At 36.0% G+C, this 8313-nt stretch overlaps 1 long non-coding RNA gene across 1 annotated transcript; it reads right to left on the bottom strand.

Annotated features, from left to right (window-relative positions):
* Positions 1–129: 129 nt before the first annotated feature.
* Positions 130–1588, bottom strand: LOC143607513 (uncharacterized). Its single transcript, XR_013148981.1, has 3 exons — positions 1336–1588; positions 1085–1147; positions 130–405 (listed from the first exon to the last, which is right to left on the bottom strand). It is a non-coding gene; the product is annotated as an uncharacterized LOC143607513 (long non-coding RNA).
* Between the last annotated feature and the right edge of the window lie 6725 nt (positions 1589–8313).

Raw genomic sequence — 8313 nt, 5'->3', positions numbered from 1 at the left:
GAGCTCTATTCTAAATCTCAAACTCGGCTCGTGAGTAGTTTGGCCACGCTGTGAGAGTGAGATTTAAATGCTTAGCACCATATGCATCACCAAAAATGATGATGAACAAGAAGTTAAACTACCTTGCTGAACGCTTATACATAAACCATAATATAATAATCAAACAAAAAAAGCTGCAAAGTAATTTTCTAATAAACATAAAGAATTTCAGCATTAAGAACTTACTGCTTCAAATGCATCTCGGCCTAGTTGTGCGAGTCAAAAAACCATGCTTGGTTGAATGTCATGAAACAGGCTGTTGAAGGGTTCATGTTGCCTGCAATTTCTTGACAAATGGGCTTGAACCAAATTAGCCATCTTAAGTGTTGCTTGCCAATCCTCTCTATCAAGCAATCCATTAACAACCTACTAATATAAACAATATATTAACCATATAAATATTATTAAACTTTTGATTGATTAAAAACAACTAATGAACGTCAACTAATATTCCATCTCCGCTTTCACACAGAATACCATCATACTTTGTAAGATTAAAATTATGAGAAACTTACTTCGCGGGAGACCACTATTTTGTTTCAAACAAATAACCACATTGACAATAACTAGCCTACAAAAGTTAAATAGGGAGTGCATGCTTAAGAAAAATTAAAAATGCAAGTTCATCAAATAATAATTCATCTAAACATTTGAGCAAAACCAATAAAATATATTATCCCTATGACAACACAAATACTTGAGGCCCGTGAAGGTATTGTTCAATGTGTTCCATTAGTTTTATGCTTAATTACAAATTCAATAAGTATATTGGAATTTGCACTTAACTAAAAATATTCTCATCCACATTTATCACACAACAAAAACTCATATTCATCTTACTAGATTATAAATTAAATAAGTTTACCTTTTAAACTCCTACTGATCCTAAGTAATTCAGAAACAGTTGTTTACCCAAAAGTCAACTTATTCTTAATGATACTTCTATTATAACATTATTGATCAATGCAATCATTTGCAAAAACAGCCCTAAAAGATATTTAATGCTATCATGCTATCAAAATAACACTTTAGTAGTCATAACTACACCATAATCTAGTCGAAGCAGTCCAATCTCCTTTAATATCGTCACATATTTCAAAATAAAAATCTAAATAACCAGCATTTAAATTAGAAAATAATAAACTTAGCTTTTGCACTAGCAATCTGTAACTTGAATTGAAAGAAAACAATAAGTAAACAGATTATGAAACCCTAGGAGATATAAAACCAACAAGTTTTAACTCCAAATAAGCAAATTATGAAACCCTAGAACACGGTAAAATTGAAGGCACATACCTCACAGTAAATGAAATCCTGCAATAATCCTTCAACCGAGTGCAATTTTATCTTTCGATCAACTCCAAATAAGAAGATTATGAAACCATAGCTAGCCGATTATGAATGGATTATCGGCTGAAAACAATTGTTAAACCCTAGATCGACTAAAACCCGAGCGTCAACTGATGAAGAAGATGAATAGTCGACACCTAGTCATTGCAACCCTAGTGATTAATATTGAGAAGATGGATATTGGCGATTCTAAGAAGATGGAAGGCGGTTGTTTAAATTTTTACTTGGAACAGAACATGAAACCTGTTATGACACGTATTCTCTTACGCCTTGTTCTTGAGTTTTTTAACCAAGGAAAGAAAATGAAAGGAGAGAGAAGGATAAGAAAGGGAAGGGAAGGGAAAGGAAGGACATTTTTTTTTAATTAAGTGTGTTGAGTTTTAAGGAAATTAGAGGAAAGGAAAGGATAATTATGTTAAAAAATAGTTATCCTTAGTAATCATCCCAATTTTTGAAGGATAACTTATTGGGAAAATACATTAATTTAATTCCTCCTAACTCCTCCTACTCATTTTCTTTCCATCCTAAAAAAAACTCAAGAACACCCATTTTTAAACTATCCTTAGTTTTCCTTTCATTTCCCTCCTTTAAAAAAACTCAATAACAGGGCGTTATGGTGTACCTAGGGTTATGTTTTTTTAAAGCTATGACATACATCTATGACGTACAAAAACAAATGTCATAATTCTTTTAAATTTTTAAAAATATGATTTTTTTAACGACCCACACATTTGCGTGTCGTAAATCATCGCATTCATAGTGCGCATGTCATTAAAGGTCGTTTTCCTACTAGTGACTATTTCATACATAACAAATGAACCAAGCTCGAGCTTACAATAGACTTGATAGAGCTAACGAGGCCTAACTTAACATCGGGCTTACAATATATAAATTACAAAGAACTTCATGCCATAAATCATCGCGTGTCATAGTTCATATGTCATTAAATGCTTTTTTTCTACTACTGGGTGTATTACAATAACACCACAACGGTTAAACGTCATGTAAAGGTTAAAATTATAAGACCCAAGTGTCAAGTGTCATATTAAGTTATGTTATTATAAAACATTAGCGAATAAGCGTCCTATAAAACATATGTTTTATGACTACAATATCAAGTGTCATACTACGATGTATTATAATAACACCACAATGATTAAGCATTCTATAAAGGTTAAAGTTATAAGATTCAAGTGTCAAGTATCGTGTCAAGTTATGTTATAACAAAACTCTAGCGAATAAGCGTCCTATAAAACAGATGTTTTATGACTCAAATATCAAATGTCTTATTATGATGTATTATAATAACACCACAATTATTAAGCGACTTATAAAGGTTAAAATGATAAGACCATAGTGTAAAATGTCCTATTAAGTTATGTTTTTATATGACATCGACTAGAAAGGGTCCTATGACACCGAACATTTATGACTTCACCACAAATGTCCTATTAACTTATGTTAGAATAAGACCTCCAGTGATCAAGTGTCCTATTTCATTAATACATAATAGGACACCAACAACTACATGTCTTATAGGTTACTTTATTAGGATTTAGATTTTTAAGTGTCTTATTAAGTTATATAATAATACGACCTCAAAGAATATCCATCCTATTAAATAACTTTTTAAGACACCAGTTCTGTAGCGTACATATTAAAAGGACCCCAAATGTTCATTTGTCATATTAAATAGATTTTAGGACCCTATTTTACAAGCGTCTCACACAAAGTGTCCTAACAGGCCTTTTTTGTTGTAGTGGAAGCATACCACATCATCTACCTTCAACTCATTGAAATTGGGCTTTTGAAGGATGAATTTGCAGGCAGTATACCATTCCTTAGGCATTGAGTGGAGCAGCTTAGTATTCAGGTCAAAATCAGTCATGGCATAATCAGTTGTCCTCAACTCATACACAATAGCTAGAAAACGATCTAGAATTGATTTCAATCTTTCTCCGTCCTTATACTTGAACCTTTCCAACTGTTGCTTCAATCTTTGCTTCTTTATGTTCTTCAGCTCAGTATTCCCCTCATACATCTCAAGAATGGCATCATACATTGCCTTGATAGTTGTATGATGTGCCACCTTGGTTAAAATATCCCAAGACAGTCCTAGCTTAATCATAGCTAAGGCCCTGTCATCTATCTTTCTCAATCTTTCACGCACAGCAACAGTTGCATTTGCACCTCCATTGTTAACCGTGGACCATTCTTGATTATCCCGTGGACCATTCTTGATTGAATTCCACATATTGACATCATTATAGCATACGGCTGCTTCAAAGAGTACTTTCAATTTGGTAAAGTTTTCCTGTCCATACATTCTTGGAATCTTGTTAGTAGACACTTCTTGTTCCTCATATCTAGATATTTTTTTTTGACAAAAATCAAAATTATTTTCTTTGTAAAAATAGAGTTTAAAAAATAATCAGATCTGAAAACAGGTTGTTTAGATCTGATGTGTCTGATATGATTAGAGCAAGATTTATAAATAAAGATTAAAGCTTTAGTTGAAATAAGGAAGAGAAAACACCAATAGATTGTAGATCTGGAAGAAAAATGAAGAACAGAGCTGCTGATGTCACTTTTCAATAGAACAGTTGTCTGCTTACGTCATCTTTCTTCAAATCTTCAATCAGCAACAAGAATCTTACTAAAATAGCAGCAACAAGCTCTGATACCACTTGTCAGGTCCCCGATTTCAGCTGGATCTTACTCAAATCATGTCATAACTCACACAAATAAATGTGTCAACAAGGGAGTTAATGACGGGTTGCTATATTTAGAAAGATTACTGTTTATTAAAGGCTGAATCAATAATAAACAGGGTAGTTGCTATCAATAATCAAAGGTAACTAACACACACAAGATTTACTCAAAAGATTTCCATTCATACAAAGTTAATCATACAAAAGGATAATCGATTTAGGGTTTTCTTGGTAGGAAAGTAATTTCAGTACGATTCTAAGAACGACTGTCTCTCAATAAATGTTCTCTCTTAGTATCGTATTCAGCCGCTATCAGTCGTTTTTCTCAGGTGTGCCCTAATTATTCCTTTTATAGGCCTGACACCCTTGGACAACTGTCATTCCTTCTAGAAACCCTAAATGCTAAAACATATTCAAATTACATATTCAGAAATAATCCTAAGCGTAAAACAAGTCTTCCGGGTAGGCTTTGCGTCAATTTTGTCTTTCCGAGTATGCTCTGCCATCCTTCATAACTTGGTAACATAGAAGTGTGCTCGGGATCAGTTTCCGGGTAGACTTTACTTGAAGAGTATTTTACCAAGTAAATACTCACCGGGTAGACTTCAATCTTATTGACTTTGCAAGACTTTGCTCGACAAACCCTTACGAGCAACCTTGTTCTTCAATGGTCCCTTCAACCCTTTGCTAGTGAATAGCTTATTAGCAAAGTGTGCTTGGTAGCACTGTTCCTTTCTTGAGTTGAACCTTGCTCGATGATTCTTAAGATATTCTATCAAGACATCAAGCATACTTGGACCATACTTATTAATGAATACCTTGTCCGGTCTTCCAATTACTTGGCTTCCTGAGCTTGGTTAGCCTAAAGCTTACTCGGGAGTGAACTTTACTTGGCTATGAAGAAAGGACTTTCTTGATAAAGTGATCCTTGCCCGGATAAGCATAAGCTAGTGAACCATGCCCGGTAATACACTAATTTTCAAACCCTACCCGGATATCCACTAAAGAAAACTTCAAGAAGATAACCCTGCCCGATAGGCAAAATATCGTACCCGGCTAAGTAAAAGCTTGCTCGGAAGTCTAAGGTGTGCCCGGTTCAATACTTAGTCATTTCTGAGGAGGTTGAGAAGATTCCAATCTTCAATTTGAACAGTTTTGGCTCAAATCTTGACTCAACACTGGGAAAGCAAAATACCTTGCTAGGATAAGTAAAAACTTGTTGGGAAGCTTTGTAAGGCCCTGAACCCGGTAGCCTTACTTTAGCGTCGGATTTACTCATAAACACAGTTCTTACAAATCAGAGTTCATTAAAACTTTCGCGGAATGTAAAAACTTTCATGAAACGTTACAACAATCCAAAACTTGCCTTAATTAAACATTCTTGTCTTTCAAAATAAACGTTAATTACATTAAAACATCTTGGGTCTTCAGATGCCAGTCTCCTATTCGCCCACCATGTGCCCGCTCAAGCTAGTTGTCTCATTCTACTCACCTGCGTGCATATTAAAAGTCAGCTACGCTGAGTGAGTTCTAGTTAATCGGACGCCATACAATACATACACATACATACATATCCGAAGATACATATCCATACCTAACTAGTTACCCTTCTGTTCTACATACATACTTACTACCATACATACATACATATCTACAATCACTAACCTCAGTCTACCGCGAGTACGTTCATAGTCCGCCGTCTATACCTGTACTCAAGGTCGTGAACACGTAAAAGGTCCGCAGTCCTTACCTATGTTCACCATTTATGGTACGTGCAAGGTCCGCAGTCCTTCCCTATACCATCCTACATCCACAACACGTACAAGGTCCACAGTCCTTCCCTATGTTGCAACCTAAACCATAGCACGTACGAGGTCCGCAATCCTCCCCTATGCTACCACAATACAAATACAGCACGTATAAGGTCCACAGTCCTTTCCTATGCCATCCTACATCCACAACACGTACAAGGTCCACAATCCTTCCCTATGTTGCAACCTAAACCATAGCACGTACGAGGTCCACAGTCCTCCCCTATGCTACCACAATACAAATACAGCACGTATAAGGTCCACAGTCCTTTCCTATGCTGATGCCTATCTATAATACGTATAAGGTCCGCAGTCCTTAACTACGTTGTCGTCTATTATCTGTAACACGTATAAGGCCTACCGTCCCTATCTACGTTTACATCTATCATATACTGTACGTATAAGGCCCGCAGTCCTTAACTACGCCATCACCAGCCGAGTCTATGTCCGACAAAAGCTAGAGGGATTTGCCATCCTAACTTACTATGTCGAACGTGGAACTCACATACCATTCGTGTACCTGTATACACATACCTCACATATACAATAATTACATTATAGCATAAGAACACTCTAGGCGTTCTTTACATCATTCATTTAACAACCAAACTTCTTGTCGATACGTGCAATATCCGAAGATCGTTCACGCCCCGACAAGTATTCATTTGTAATGTTCATACATCTTCGATATATAATATTCGTACCTTTATTTTTAACCTGACAGTACGCGCAATATCCGAAGATCGTTCGCGTACCGACAAGCAATCATTCATATCCATCACATATATCACATATGGCATACACTTATCACTTAGGATAAATGTATTAACAACACATCGAGTATGCACACAGCCCCGAAAACATCACAAGGAATGGGGCTTGAAACTCACCTGAATCCTGTTACGCTCTCCGTTAATCGTTATTCCCTTCTTGAGCTGTGCACGGCTAACTGTATAATATTTACATGTATCAATTAACTACTACTACTCATGTTGTATTTCTATCTTTATACAACCCACAACGAACGGGGGTCCGGGGACAGCGCCCCTGGCAGCGGGGTCTAGGGGCGGCAGCCCCTAGCAGGGTCCAAGGGGCAGAGCCCCTGGCTGGGGTTGTAACGATTCCGACGAAACCAAGTATACCCTAACCGGTAGACAATCGTTACGTTAAATTTAATGTCGGGTACAAGAATTACCATAGTAATTATACGAGAATACATGACTCACTATATTGATTGTACGTGAATATATAATTCATCGTATTGAATATGCGATTAATCGATCGATAGTTATTGAAACCCGAACGAATCGAGGGTTCAATTATAGACGATATCTATGATATTTAGTGATGTTTACGATGCATTAATGCTTCGGGATAAGTAAAGTACGGCACAGAAAAAGAATTTCGATTTAATGGTACGTCGGTACGTTAAACGAAACCTTTAATACCAAACCGAGCAAGTGACAATCGATCAAGCCGAAAAAGATGCACAATTATTAATAATATGATGTTTTAAGTTAATAAATGTCATGGTTTATGTTTTTTAAGTTTTTAAATCGGTTTTATATAAATTTCATTTTTAAGCCGAAATACGACCGTTTTAGCCTCGCTTTAAGCCGAGTTAAACATTTAACCGAAAAACGAACTGAACAAGATTATCCAAAACATTATCCAGATTGCCGAAATCCAAATATGTGGCTAAAAATAGAAGAGGTGGGTCCCACCCCACCCCTCATACTTCCGATCGGACTCCACCATGTCCCCCATTGCTTCATTTCTTTTTTCTAAACACACATTCAACAATCCATCAATTCTCTCAACAATTTCATCCAAAAACCGAGAGTTCTAGCAAGAAAAACAAGGTAATGATCGAGTTATGCACGTGTTCATCTTCGTTTCTTGAGTTGGTTTGCAAGAAAATGAGGTTTCAAAGATGAAAACCGATTCTTGCATGATCAAGTGATGTATACGGGTTATACAAAGGATCTTGGTCCAAGAAAGGAGTTAAACGAATCAAAAACGAATTTTTACGGTTAAATCTTTGTTTTTGAATCATAACCGAAACCATGAAAGAAATGGCTTGATCGTGAGTGTAACTTGCTTGGTATTGTGGTATGTTGGTTGTAGGTTATGTATTTAGTGGTAGATAAGGCGGAAAGACGAGTTTGTAGCTTGTAGTGGCGGAAAACGAAAGGTATATTCGGTTTATGTTCGGTTTTGGAGATTTGGACAGATTGTTGATGCTTTAGAGTTAGGTCATGAAATTTTACAGAGGTGTTAAACACATGAAAATATGAGTTTGGTGAATGTTTGGTAATTTTTGGATAAAGGATGAATATTTGGTAAATTTAATGCTCGGTTTTGGCTAAAAATGGTGAAAAATAGTTAAATATCATGAAAAA

The sequence above is a fragment of the Bidens hawaiensis genome, unplaced genomic scaffold, assembly GCF_021521415.1.
Source record: "Bidens hawaiensis isolate Kalapana, Puna unplaced genomic scaffold, B.hawaiensis_p1.1 tig00083133_1, whole genome shotgun sequence".
In the NCBI taxonomy this organism is placed as follows: domain Eukaryota; kingdom Viridiplantae; phylum Streptophyta; class Magnoliopsida; order Asterales; family Asteraceae; genus Bidens; species Bidens hawaiensis.
The sequence above is the reverse complement of the archived record's forward strand: the minus strand, read 5'-3'. Positions and strand labels throughout refer to the sequence as shown.